The sequence below is a fragment of the Dendrobates tinctorius genome, unplaced genomic scaffold, assembly GCF_039654945.1.
Source record: "Dendrobates tinctorius isolate UK_male_01 unplaced genomic scaffold, ASM3965494v1 ptg000003l, whole genome shotgun sequence".
NCBI lineage: Eukaryota > Metazoa > Chordata > Amphibia > Anura > Dendrobatidae > Dendrobates > Dendrobates tinctorius.
This window is the reverse complement of record NW_027361671.1, coordinates 1,226,759-1,239,769: the sequence shown is the minus strand read 5'-3', so window position 1 is coordinate 1,239,769 and position 13,011 is coordinate 1,226,759. Positions and strand designations below refer to the sequence as shown.

General features: G+C 46.3%; 1 long non-coding RNA gene across 1 annotated transcript; it reads right to left on the bottom strand.

Annotated features, from left to right (window-relative positions):
• Positions 1 to 9,055: 9,055 nt before the first annotated feature.
• On the bottom strand, positions 9,056 to 12,232 carry LOC141088351 (uncharacterized). Its single transcript, XR_012231939.1, has 3 exons — positions 12,101 to 12,232; positions 11,566 to 11,630; positions 9,056 to 9,118 (listed from the first exon to the last, which is right to left on the bottom strand). It is a non-coding gene; the product is annotated as an uncharacterized lncRNA (long non-coding RNA).
• Positions 12,233 to 13,011: the final 779 nt, after the last annotated feature.

Below are 13,011 nucleotides of genomic sequence, written 5' to 3'. Positions count from 1 at the left end.
CTCCATTGGAAAGAAGGATTAGCACGGAACGTGAGGAGAATAAGGCCTGTTTCACACTTCAGTTTTTTCTGTCAGTCTAAATCCGCCAAAATAGCGGAAAACGGAATCGCAGGCGGACTGACAGAAACGAGGGACAGCGGATGGTAAAAATTTAAAGGAACCGCGGCAGGAAAAATTTAAAAAAAAAAAAAAAATTAATACCGGTCATCTCGCACGATGAGAGATGTGGGGCTGGAGATTGCGCAATGTGGCTGGATATCGCGCGATGAGAGGCTGGAGATCGCGCGTTGAGTGGCTGGAGATCGCGCGTTGAGTGGCTGGAGATCGCGCGTTGAGAGGCTGGAGATCGCGCGTTGAGAGGCTGGAGATCGCGCGCGAGGAATGGAGGTTGCGGGGAGAGAGAGAGAATTTTCAACCAGCAGCGACACTTGATTCAGGGTTAAAAGGAAAAATGCGGATCCGGACTGCAAAAAAAGTTGCATGGTCAGTTCGGTGATCTCTGCGGACGCCAAAATTTTGGCGGATCCGCTGAAATACAGATGCAACGGACAGTCATCAGTCAAAATCCGCCGATAATGAAAGTCAATGGGGAAAAAAACGGATCCGCAAGGAAAATTGGTGGATCCGTTTTTTTTCACACAACGGCGGATCTTGACTGATTGTGAAAAACTGATGTGTGAAACAGGCCTAAGAGAACAAGGACCAGGGTTAGAGGAGAACCCTTTTCAAGTTCAAGGCGCAAGGCCAGGGTCCAGTCCCCGAGGTTGTACGGATACTAATGGTCCTGCAGCAGACACTGGAGGAATAGAAGTAGTGACCACTTTATTCCCACACAAGACTTGTGGGCACAACAGCAACATATTAGTGAGAAGGGACTTAATAGCAAGGAGTCCCCGAAGCAGGCTACAGCTGTCTGCCGTACAAGTAGAGTTCATAGGAACATCTGACAGGAGGAACTCCAGTGTAACTCAGTACTAGGAGTACTTCACTCAAAGGCGCTATAAGCGGAGACGTTCAGAAAAGGCACATATGTTGGCGGAGTGTTGGAAGGGAGTTGTTAGGAGTGGCGGAAGACACTAGATAAAAAATAAATAAAGTGCCTTCGCCACCCGGGGTCCACCGTGCGGTGGATGGAAAAACCGCTGCTAGAGAGGCAGAGCACAACGTGGTAATGTGCACAAGGGTTAGATGGCACCCCGTGCACAAAAGCAAGCTCTATTATACTCACAGAGCTGCAGGCAAATAAGCTCAAATTAAACGCTGAGTTTGTTCAGAGTCACAGACACACAGCGATATAGTCGCGGTATTCGTGGTCACAGGAGTAGCCTTAAACAGCAGGACTACTCCGTCTAGACCTACCGTCAAATAAGGTGCGAAGCGTCGCAACCGCGGACGCAGAGAAAGCTGCAACTGCAGTGCGGCAAGAACTGAGCCGCTGGCAAGGCGTTGCAATAACGCTGGCGCAATGCAGACGCTAAGCTGCTGAGCAAGATGGAGCATATGCGCGCTGGCGCTAGCGCTGCTACTGGCTGAACCCAAACACTCACACAATCGTATTATCAGAGGGAAGGGGTTTCTTAATAAGTCAGTCACCAGTCCAAGCATCCATCACCATACATTCAGCATCAAGTATGAAATACTAGCGCATGGCGGAACAGCCATGCGCACTTTTTATACCAAACGGGACCTTCCGGAAGTCTCCAAGGCTCCAGGAGGAGCCAATAGGATTAGACACAGGACCTGAGCATGTGACTCCCAAACTCCAATGGGCGCTCGTCCCATGAGCATGCTCAGTGGAGGGAACAGAGGACTTAGCCTCTGGAGAGAGTTGCCGCAAGGCACTCTCCTCTGCAATCTCTTCTACCGCAGATGAAACGCAGGAGACTGCAGCTTGTAAGGGTCCAGATTTCATCATAGGGAAGGAAGAAATCAGACTCCTAACATTACCCCCCCTCCTAGGGCCCCCTCCTCCCTGAGCCTTACGAACCATCAACCTGGGCTCAAACTCACCCGAAGACGAGCTTGATGTCCTGGTAGGTGTTACAGTAAACCGGGACACCTGGAAGGCATCAGTGGAAGAAAAGTCACCAGGTTTCAACAGAGACACCTGGGAGATGGCAGGAGCTGGCGATGCAACAGAACGCCGCCGCGAATCAGCGACCGTCACCACTCTCCGCTTAGGAAGGTTAATCTGGGCACATGAAGTGCAAGCCTGGATAAATTTTTTAATATCCCGAGCTCTATGAGGCCACCAATATGCTCCGGCCAAGAGCTTCGAGATTTGCATGTAACCTCGATGTTGAGGTGCATGGGAAGCATGCGCCCATGTGAGAACTTGAGCCCTAAGATGAGGAGGGACAAAAGTCTCGGTGACCGGTTCAGATTCTGACCATTGCGGGGAGCTTTCTTCTGGAGAAACCGCACATACATGGGGACAACCGCAAATGGATTCCTGATCAGAGTCTGTGTTGAGATCGGTAAAAGACACCTCCATGGGCTCAGGAGGTATAACCTCTGGCTCAGACAGCTCAGGAGGTACGAAAAATTCAGGAGCTGAGGCACCTCTTCGCTTGGAGTGAGCCCTCTCCATACCGCGCTCCGAAAAACGGAGGTCGATACGTGAGGAGACGGAAATTAGCTCTTCCAATCTGGTGGGGATCTCTCTAGTGGAGAGAGCATCCTTCACGTGCTCTGCTAGACCTCGCCAAAAAACGGGGATAAGCGCTCTGTCGGACCATTCCAAATCGGATGCCAGTGTCCGAAAACGGACGGCATACTGGCTAACCGAGAGCGACCCCTGAGTAAAGGAGAGCAGCTGCAGAGACGAATCGTGCGTGACCCGAGGACCGAGAAATACTTGCTTGATGGCTGTTAGCAAGTTGGCCGCAGTCCGAATCTCGAGGTCACTACGTTCCCATAGAGGCGTAGCCCATTCCAGAGCCTTGCCCGACAGTAGGGAGATAATGAAGGCCACCTTAGCCCGCTCTGTAGGGAATTGCGCAGCCAGCAGCTCAAGGTGTATAGAGCACTGGCTGATGAAACCCCTGCTGGATGCGCCATCCCCAGAGAATTTTTCGGGCAACGGGAGGCGGGTAACTGTCGGCACAAGGGAGGACACGGACATACGCCCCACGGCATCTGTGAGTGCCTGAACAGCAGCATCTGTGGCCTGTGCAGCTGCGAGAGACCTCTCAAGGGTGGCCAAGCGAGCCTCGAGCTGTCGCACACACTGCACCAGTTGCTACTGATCTGCCATCTATAGCCAGACCCTGGCGCTAGTATTATGTTAGGAGTGGTGGAAGACACTAAATAAAAAATAAATAAAGTGCCTTCGCCACCCGGGGTCCACCGTGCGGTCGATTGAAAAACCGCTGCTAGAGAGGCAGAGCAAGGCGGTAATGTGCACAAGGGTTAGACGGCACCCCTTGCACAAAAGCAAGCTCTGTTATACTCACAAAGCTGCAGTCAAATAAGCTCAAATTAAACGCTGAGTCTGTTCAGAGTCACAGACACACAGCGATATAGTCGCGGTATTCGCGGTCACAGGAATAGCCTTATACAGCAGGACTACTCCGTCTAGACCTATCGTCAAATAAGGTGCGAAGCGTCGCAACCGCGGGCGCAGAGAAAGCTGCAACTGCAGCGCGGCAAGAACTGAGCCGCTGGCAAGGCATTGCAATAACGCTGGCGCAATGCAGACGCTAAGCTGCTGAGCAAGATGGAGAATATGCGCGCTGGCGCTAGCGCTGCTACTGGCTGAACCCAGACACTCACACAATCGTATTATCAGAGGGAAGGGGTTTCTTAATAAGTCAGTCACCAGTCCAAGCATCCATCACCATACATGCAGAAGCAAGTATGAAATACTTGTGCATGGCGGAACAGCCATGCGCGCTTTTTATACCAAATAGGACCTTCCGGAAGTCTCCAAGGCTCCAGGAGGAGCCAATAGGATTAGACACAGGACCTGAGCATGTGACTCCCGAACTCCAATGTGCGCTAGTCCCATGAGCATGCTCAGTGGAGGGAACAGAGGGCTTAGCCTCTGGACAGAGTTGCCGCAAGGCACTCTCCTCTGCAATCTCCTCTACCGCAGATGAAACGCAGGAGACTGCAGCATGTAAGGGTCCAGATTTCATCATAGGGAAGGAAGAAATCAGACTCCTGTTGAGTATTCCATCTGGCCTGGTGGTTGACTGAGCCCCTGACCCGGAGGACACGGCACGGAAGTGGGCACCTGTTTGCACAACAGACTGTGAGTAAAGCTTTGGAACTACATGCCCTGGTGTCCTCCACTTATCCTTGCGCCAACCTGCCCAGCACCGCTACATCCCTCGCACCTGACACTACATCATCTAAGTGTCACTTCACCTACACTGCCCTGGGACTCCAGCCCTGCCTGTGGAGGGCCACAACATCACTGCTGCACCACACCATTTGTCCCAGAGGATCTGTCTGCAGCGTCGGCTTACATCTCTATTGCCAAATACCACAGGTGGTGTCACGAATCACTTATAAACTTTCACTACCATCAGCTCACTGAAACAACCCCTTTTTACAATGGGCGCCCAGGGCCACGGGCCAGGTCCCAGCTGCCGTGACATCTCCCATTGAAGGTCATCAGGCCCAGTACCGAGTACCCCACAGCCCTGGTTGTGAGGACGTCCCAGGCACATACCGCTTAATAAATTTGGCATATCTTACTCCATCAAGACTAGATCACAAAACCCCAGTCTTGATGAATTGGGCCATGATTTGCAAGGAAACCTGGAAAGCAGATAACAGTCATGTGGGCCAGTCCCTGTTGGCTTTTCCTCACCCAACTAAGCTTGATTAACTGGCTTCTAGCATATACACAAAAGGAAAAGATATGTCATTGTAGCTGAGCTGGACAGGGAGAGCCGGAAACGTGCCTATTAGTGATGAGCGAGTATAATCGTTGCTCGTTTTTTCCCGAGCATGCTCGGGTGATCTCCAATTATTTTGGCGTGCTCGGAGATTTAATGTTTGTCGAGGCAGCTGCATGATTTGCGGCTGCTAGACAGGCTGAATACATGTGGGGGTTGCCTGTTTGTTAGGAATTCCACACATGTATTCAGCCTGTTAAGCAGCCGCAAATCATGCAGCTATGTTGACAAACACTAAATCTCCAAGCAGGCCAAAATACTTGGAGGCCACCCGAGCAACGAGTATACTCGCTCATCACTAGTGCCTACCTGATGAATGTTATGTCTGTTCCTATGTAAACTATTTTTTTCTCTAAAACAAGGCAGTGTTTGAGAGTAGGGTCCAAATGCCTACAATAAGGTCGCCTGCCCCCGTTTCGCTAACTGAAAGTTTCCCTTTATATGTTGATTACTACAGCAAATGAGAGATAAATAAAAAAAAAAAAAAAAAAAATGACAGACCACAAGGCTGAAACAGTATAACATCATATATTGCATGTGGGTGCAGATGAAACCAACACAATCAGCCCATGGAAAATCAGTGTAGGACACACTGTAATCAATAAGAAACAACAAGAGGAAATCAGTGCATAGATGTCCAAAGTATGATAAAATCACAAATCTTTATTAGATAACACAGGTAGAAAAGCACAAACAATGACAAATAAAGGGTGACACAAGCAGAAGCAGAGCAAAGGGGTATACAGTGTCAAAAACCTCACTCTGACCCTTATCATAAGTAAACACCTGGTGGTAAAGATTCAAGTATACACACCCGATATATAACAGGCAGACCAGTGAAAAGCAATAAGGGGTAAAATCCCCAGCTGGACAGCCATATAATCAGGGGTGAAATTACAAAGACACAAAAGTAAAGTAAACATACCAGGAGGGGAGAGGGGAGAGACACTGGATCCCAAGCTCAGCTGACCCCGACGTACGTTTCGGAAATGATCTTCCTTCCTCAGGGGGCGTGTCAATAGGGTGTTAATTGCGGTTTAAATAGGGGAGGTAAAAAACAAGCACCAATCATGAGGGGTGACGCTGACCAATCCCCCCACATCCCCCATCGCTGCCTGGGCTGGCGCTGATCAGCACGGGGCCCCATGACGTCAGACGCCAGACCACAGGCAGACGGGGGCGGGACAGGAAGCGCGTCCACCCACACATGTATAGGAACAGGAAGGACGGCCGCAGCCATCTTGGATATGGGCCAAAGGCAGAAAATCTGCCAGAACTATGAAAGGGAATAGTGAGTGTCCCTAAAAGGACCTTACAGGATAGAAGCGGGCTAAATAGCGCTACAACTAATGAAGTACCCTAATATAATAATGTAGTAACGCATCACCAATGATATAAAAATTAATTAATATATAGGGGAGCGCAAATAAGGCATTAACAAGAAATGGAAATGTAAACTAAATGTATAAATTGCACCTGGGCAGCAAGAATAATCGGTAAGATGAGAGGCAGAGCACATAATATTACAAAAATAACAATAACTAGTGTTCAGTGCCCATACCTATCATATATAATCGAATACATGATTTTAAATACATAAAGCCGCACAAAAGCTGTATACGTGTCGAAATATACATCAGTATACACATCCATAATATTGAGCCATAAAATACACCTACATATGGATACAGCAACGTCATTAGTCCAGCATGCATAAAAAAAAAAAAAAAAAAGTGAGGCCTTGAAACTGCCAAATTCTCCATTCAGAATGTGCCATAGAATAAACTGGCACATAAATACAGAGGCATTGTTAGTCCAGCATTCATAACATTGCGATGAGGGAAAAATGAGGCCTTGAAACCGCCATATTCTCCATACAACAATGGAGGAGTAGATGTATCTTCATCTTCCCAAGTAGGATATCCATCCAACCCAACAAGGAAAGCCACAAGAAAACCATCAGACCGGTGCCTGCAATTAAAACTGAAATAAAAACAAATGTTAAAACCAAAGACACGAAGAGTCACCCAACTGGTAGCAGCAGAAAAGGGGATAGAAAGGAAAATCATAAAAATGGAGCAAATGACAGACACTCATTAAGACCCCTCGGATGAACCGTTTGCAACTTCCAGATCCACCTGGTTTCCAGTTGACCCAGCCTTTTAGATAGGCCCCCACCTCTGATATCTATTCTCAGAGCCTCGATGCCACGCACTTTAAGTAAAGATGCGTCACATTTATGATGATCTTTGAAGTGCCTGGGAATAGTTCTCAGGGTGGAGTCATCCATGTGGTCCCGTGCCGCCTGGATCCCCAACACATGCTCACGCACACGGACCTTTAGTTGGCGTGTTGTAAGGCCAACATAAATAAGATCACACGGACAAGTAGCGTAATAAATTACATATCTTGTCGTGCATGTGATTCGTTGTTTAATGGTGAAAGTTTGATCACCATCCGAGTTGGTGAAATCATTGCATCGCAATATGTTGGGGCAGGCAACACAGTGACCACATGGAGAACAACCAGCCCTGAGAGTAAAGGAGTCCAGGAATGAGGGTCTAAAACCACCAGAATAATGACTAGAGACCAAATGGTCTCTTAAATTTTTTGCCCGTCGAAATGCCAAAGACGGTTTTTCGGTGGTGAATTTATTGATGACTGGGTCAATCCGGAGTATAGGCCAGGCCTTTTGTAAAGCCGTCCTAACGGCATTAGATCTGGAGTTGTAAGTGGTAACGAACCTCACAACCTGCCGATCCCTAGACTCAGTAGATGACCCCGTTTTATACAGTAAATCTTGTCTAGAAGTATGTTTGGCACGATTAAAGGCTCGCTTCAGTGATCTACGGCTATATCCACGATCTAAGAAGCATTGACGGAGCTCATTTGCGCGATGAAAGAAAGTTTCATCAGTCGAACAAATACGACGTAATCGTAAAAATAGTCCAACTGGGACAGATTTAATAATATGTTCTGGATGAGATGACGTGGCGTGAAGTAAGGAATTGGTAGCCGTAGTCTTTCTGAAGATGTCCGTCTGTAAAAACCCGGCAGGGTCCCTCCTGACAGTAACATGTAGAAAATCCAAAGCCTCTGAACTATACGTAAATGTTAAATGGATGTTGCGGTCATTGCTGTTCAAAGTGGTCATCAACCGCTCAAGGTCGACGGGCGTGCCCTGCCAGATGAAGAAGACATCATCAATGTACCGCGTCCAAAAAGGGACGCGGCCCATTGACGAAGGCTCATCTGACAGAAAGAGGTCCCTCTCCCACAGCCCCAGGAATAGACCCGCATACGACGGCGCGAAGGCCGCTCCCATTGCGGTACCCTGGAGCTGCAGGTAGAAGGACTCCTTGAACACAAAGAAATTGTGTGTGAGAGTGAACTCTAATAGCTCCAGCAGAAGGTCCCTTAGGCCTAATGATAGGCCAGATGTATTCAGGAAAAATCTCACGGCTCTCAATCCGTCAGTATGTTTGATGTTAGTATAAAGGGACTCTACATCTGCTGAAACTAAAAGAGTATCACTCTCAAGGCAAAGCCCGTCGACCCTGCGCAGAAGATCCCCAGTGTCACGGAGGAAGGAAGGCTGGACACAAGAGGTTGCAGATGGTAATCTATCCACTTATTAACATTCTCCAGGAAATTGCCCCGTCCAGATACAATCGGTCGTCCGGGTGGTACGGAGGCATTCTTATGTATCTTAGGGAGTAAATACAACGTAGGGATCGCAGGTTCAGATACCAATAATGCCGAACATAGCGGCTTAGTGATAATGCCGTCCTGCAGAGATCTTTTTAATATAGTTTCCAACTGAGATGAATAGGCCGAGAGGGGGTTATACGTCAACTTCCTGTAACAGGATTTGTTGTTTAACTGACGAAATGCCTCCCTCTCGTACATCTCAGTTGGCCACAGGACGACATTACCACCCTTATCAGCCGGTTTGATAAGAACACCTGGCAGTTCTTGTAAATATCTCAAACGCTGTCTTTCCTCCCTATTAAGGTTATCTCCAGCAATAAAGCTGGGAATTTTGTACAGTTCATCCGTAACCACCCGGACGAACAAATCAATATTGGCACACGAAGATAACGCAGGAAACTTAGTTGATCGTGGGCGAATTGAAGGAGGGATCTTACCTCCATCAGGGCAATTTTCCAAGGAGGGTTCCTCAAGTATCCTCAAAGCCTCCTGTTCCTCCTCTGTGGGAATCAATGTAGAAGCATCATTAGAATCAAAGTACCTTTTGAACAGCAACGACCTAGCAAAAAGATGTACATCCTTAATAGTCCCAAAAAGGTCAAAATGAGAGGTTGGACTAAAGGAGAGACCCCTGCCGAGGAGACACAGATCGGCATCAGAGAGACTTAGCTCACTTAAGTTAATCACCTTATTGTCACGTTTGGGATGGGTCACGTTTCTTCTATACAGATGGAATGTATGATCGCGTAGTCTAGAAGTCTCATTTGTTGCAGTAGTGGATACGGAAGAGAGATCTGAGTGTCCACTCAAAGATGACACAGAGAAAGAAGAAGAAGATGTCTTACGTAGATTGGAATGATGAACCACATTCCTTCTCCACATACAGTGGGGCAAAAAAGTATTTAGTCAGTCAGCAATAGTGCAAGTTCCACCACTTAAAGAGATGAGAGGCGTCTGTAATTTACATCATAGGTAGACCTCAACTATGGGAGACAAACTGAGAAAATAAAATCCAGAAAATCACATTGTCTGTTTTTTTTTTCATTTTATTTGCATATTATGGTGGAAAATAAGTATTTGGTCAGAAACAAAATTTCATCTCAATACTTTGTGATATATCCTTTGTTGGCAATGACAGAGGTCAAACGTTTTCTGTAAGTCTTCACAAGGTTGCCACACACTGTTGTTGGTATATTGGCCCATTCCTCCATGCAGATCTCCTCTAGAGCAGTGATGTTTTTGGCTTTTCGCTTGGCAACACGGACTTTCAACTCCCTCCAAAGGTTTTCTATAGGGTTGAGATCTGGAGACTGGCTAGGCCACTCCAGGACCTTGAAATGCTTCTTACGAAGCCACTCCTTCGTTGCCCTGGCGGTGTGCTTTGGATCATTGTCATGTTGAAAGATCCAGCCACGTTTCATCTTCAATGCCCTTGCTGATGGAAGGAGGTTTGCACTCAAAATCTCACGATACATGGCCCCATTCATTCTTTCATGTACCCGGATCAGTCGTCCTGGCCCCTTTGCAGAGAAACAGCCCCAAAGCATGATGTTTCCACCACCATGCTTTACAGTAGGTATGGTGTTTGATGGATGCAACTCAGTATTCTTTTTCCTCCAAACACGACAAGTTGTGTTTCTACCAAACAGTTCCAGTTTGGTTTCATCAGACCATAGGACATTCTCCCAAAACTCCTCTGGATCATCCAAATGCTCTCTAGCAAACTTCAGACGGGCCCGGACATGTACAGGCTTAAGCAGTGGGACACGTCTGGCACTGCAGGATCTGAGTCCATGGTGGCGTAGTGTGTTACTTATGGTAGGCCTTGTTACATTGGTCCCAGCTCTCTGCAGTTCATTCACTAGGTCCCCCCGCGTGGTTCTGGGATTTTTGCTCACCGTTCTTGTGATCATTCTGACCCCACGGGGTGGGATTTTGCGTGGAGCACCAGATCGAGGGAGATTATCAGTGGTCTTGTATGTCTTCCATTTTCTAATTATTGCTCCCACAGTTGATTTCTTCACTCCAAGCTGGTTGGCTATTGCAGATTCAGTCTTCCCAGCCTGGTGCAGGGCTACAATTTTGTTTCTGGTGTCCTTTGACAGCTCTTTGGTCTTCACCATAGTGGAGTTTGGAGTCAGACTGTTTGAGGGTGTGCACAGGTGTCTTTTTATACTGATAACAAGTTTAAACAGGTGCCATTACTACAGGTAATGAGTGGAGGAAAGAGGAGACTCTTAAAGAAGAAGTTACAGGTCTGTGAGAGCCAGAAATCTTGATTGCTTGTTTCTGACCAAATACTTATTTTCCACCATAATATGCAAATAAAATGAAAAAAAAAACAGACAATGTGATTTTCTGGATTTTTTTTTCTCAGTTTGTCTCCCATAGTTGAGGTCTACCTATGATGTAAATTACAGACGGTGGAACTTGCACTATTGCTGACTGACTAAATACTTTTTTGCCCCACTGCATATACCCTTTTGGACTGATAGTCCTTAATATCCCGGTTAAATTTTGCTATTTGATTATCCTGGATTTTTTTAACCAAAGAGTCCATGGATTTGTCAAGATCTTCTTCAAATTTCTGTAATTTGTCTACTGGACAACCATTGCGGAGCTCATTAAGTGTAGTGTCAATTAACAAATCCAAGCTATCAATGGTGGAGGTATTATGTTCAATTAAACATTGCATAAGAAACATTGAGCAATTATTGCACGACTCCTCCCACTTGGCTATAAAGGTCTCGTCCTCAATAGGGAAAGAGGGAATAACTTTTACCCTGAGACCTCTAGGAATCATTTTATTGTTTTTATATTTTTCCAACAAAGACCGATTCCACCATAGTTTAGATCGTTTAGAGAGCAAAATTTTAACAGAACCAAATTTGTCTTCAAAACCACTATCCCCAGATGGCTGTACACCCGCCATGTTGGCGCCAAATACCTGGTCCATTTGTGACAGCCAAGATTTTTCTTTGGCCCGGAAATCCATGTTGTCAGTCAAAATACCTGTGCATAACACAGTAAAAATCAATGATAAATAAAAATGACAGACCACAAGGCTGAAACAGTATAACATCATATATTGCATGTGGGTGCAGATGAAACCAACACAATCAGCCCATGGAAAATCAGTGTAGGACACACTGTAATCAATAAGAAACAACAAGAGGAAATCAGTGCATAGATGTCCAAAGTATGATAAAATCACAAATCTTTATTAGATAACACAGGTAGAAAAGCACAAACAATGACAAATAAAGGGTGACACAAGCAGAAGCAGAGCAAAGGGGTATACAGTGTCAAAAACCTCACTCTGACCCTTATCATAAGTAAACACCTGGTGGTAAAGATTCAAGTATACACACCCGATATATAACAGGCAGACCAGTGAAAAGCAATAAGGGGTAAAATCCCCAGCTGGACAGCCATATAATCAGGGGTGAAATTACAAAGACACAAAAGTAAAGTAAACATACCAGGAGGGGAGAGGGGAGAGACACTGGATCCCAAGCTCAGCTGACCCCGACGTACGTTTCGGAAATGATCTTCCTTCCTCAGGGGGCGTGTCAATAGGGTGTTAATTGCGGTTTAAATAGGGGAGGTAAAAAACAAGCACCAATCATGAGGGGTGATGCTGACAAATCCCCCCACATCCCCCATCGCTGCCTGGGCTGGCGCTGATCAGCACGGGGCCCCATGACGTCAGACGCCAGACCACAGGCAGACGGGGGCGGGACAGGAAGTGCGTCCACCCACACATGTATAGGAACAGGAAGGACGGCCGCGGCCATCTTGGATATGGGCCAAAGGCAGAAAATCTGCCAGAACTATGAAAGGGAATAGTGAGCGTCCCTAAAAGGACCTTACAGGATAGAAGTGGGCTAAATAGCGCTACAACTAATGAAGTACCCTAATATAATAATGTAGTAACGCATCACCAATGATATAAAAATTAATTAATATATAGGGGAGCGCAAATAAGGCATTAACAAGAAATGGAAATGTAAACTAAATGTATAAATTGCACCTGGGCAGCAAGAATAATCGGTAAGATGAGAGGCAGAGCACATAATATTACAAAAATAACAATAACCAGTGTTCAGTGCCCATACCTATCATATATAATCGAATACATGATTTTAACCCCTTCATGACCAAGCCTATTTTGACCTTAATGACCAGGCCATTTTTTGCAATTCTGACCAGTGTCCCTTTATGAGGTAATAACTCAGGAACGCTTCAATGGATCCTAGCGATTCTGAGACTGTTTTTTCGTGACATATTGGGCTTCATGTTAGTGGTAAATTTAGGTTGATAATTTTTGCGTTTATTTGTCAAAAAATCAGAAATTTGGTGAAAATTTAGAAAATTTTGCAGTTTTCAAATT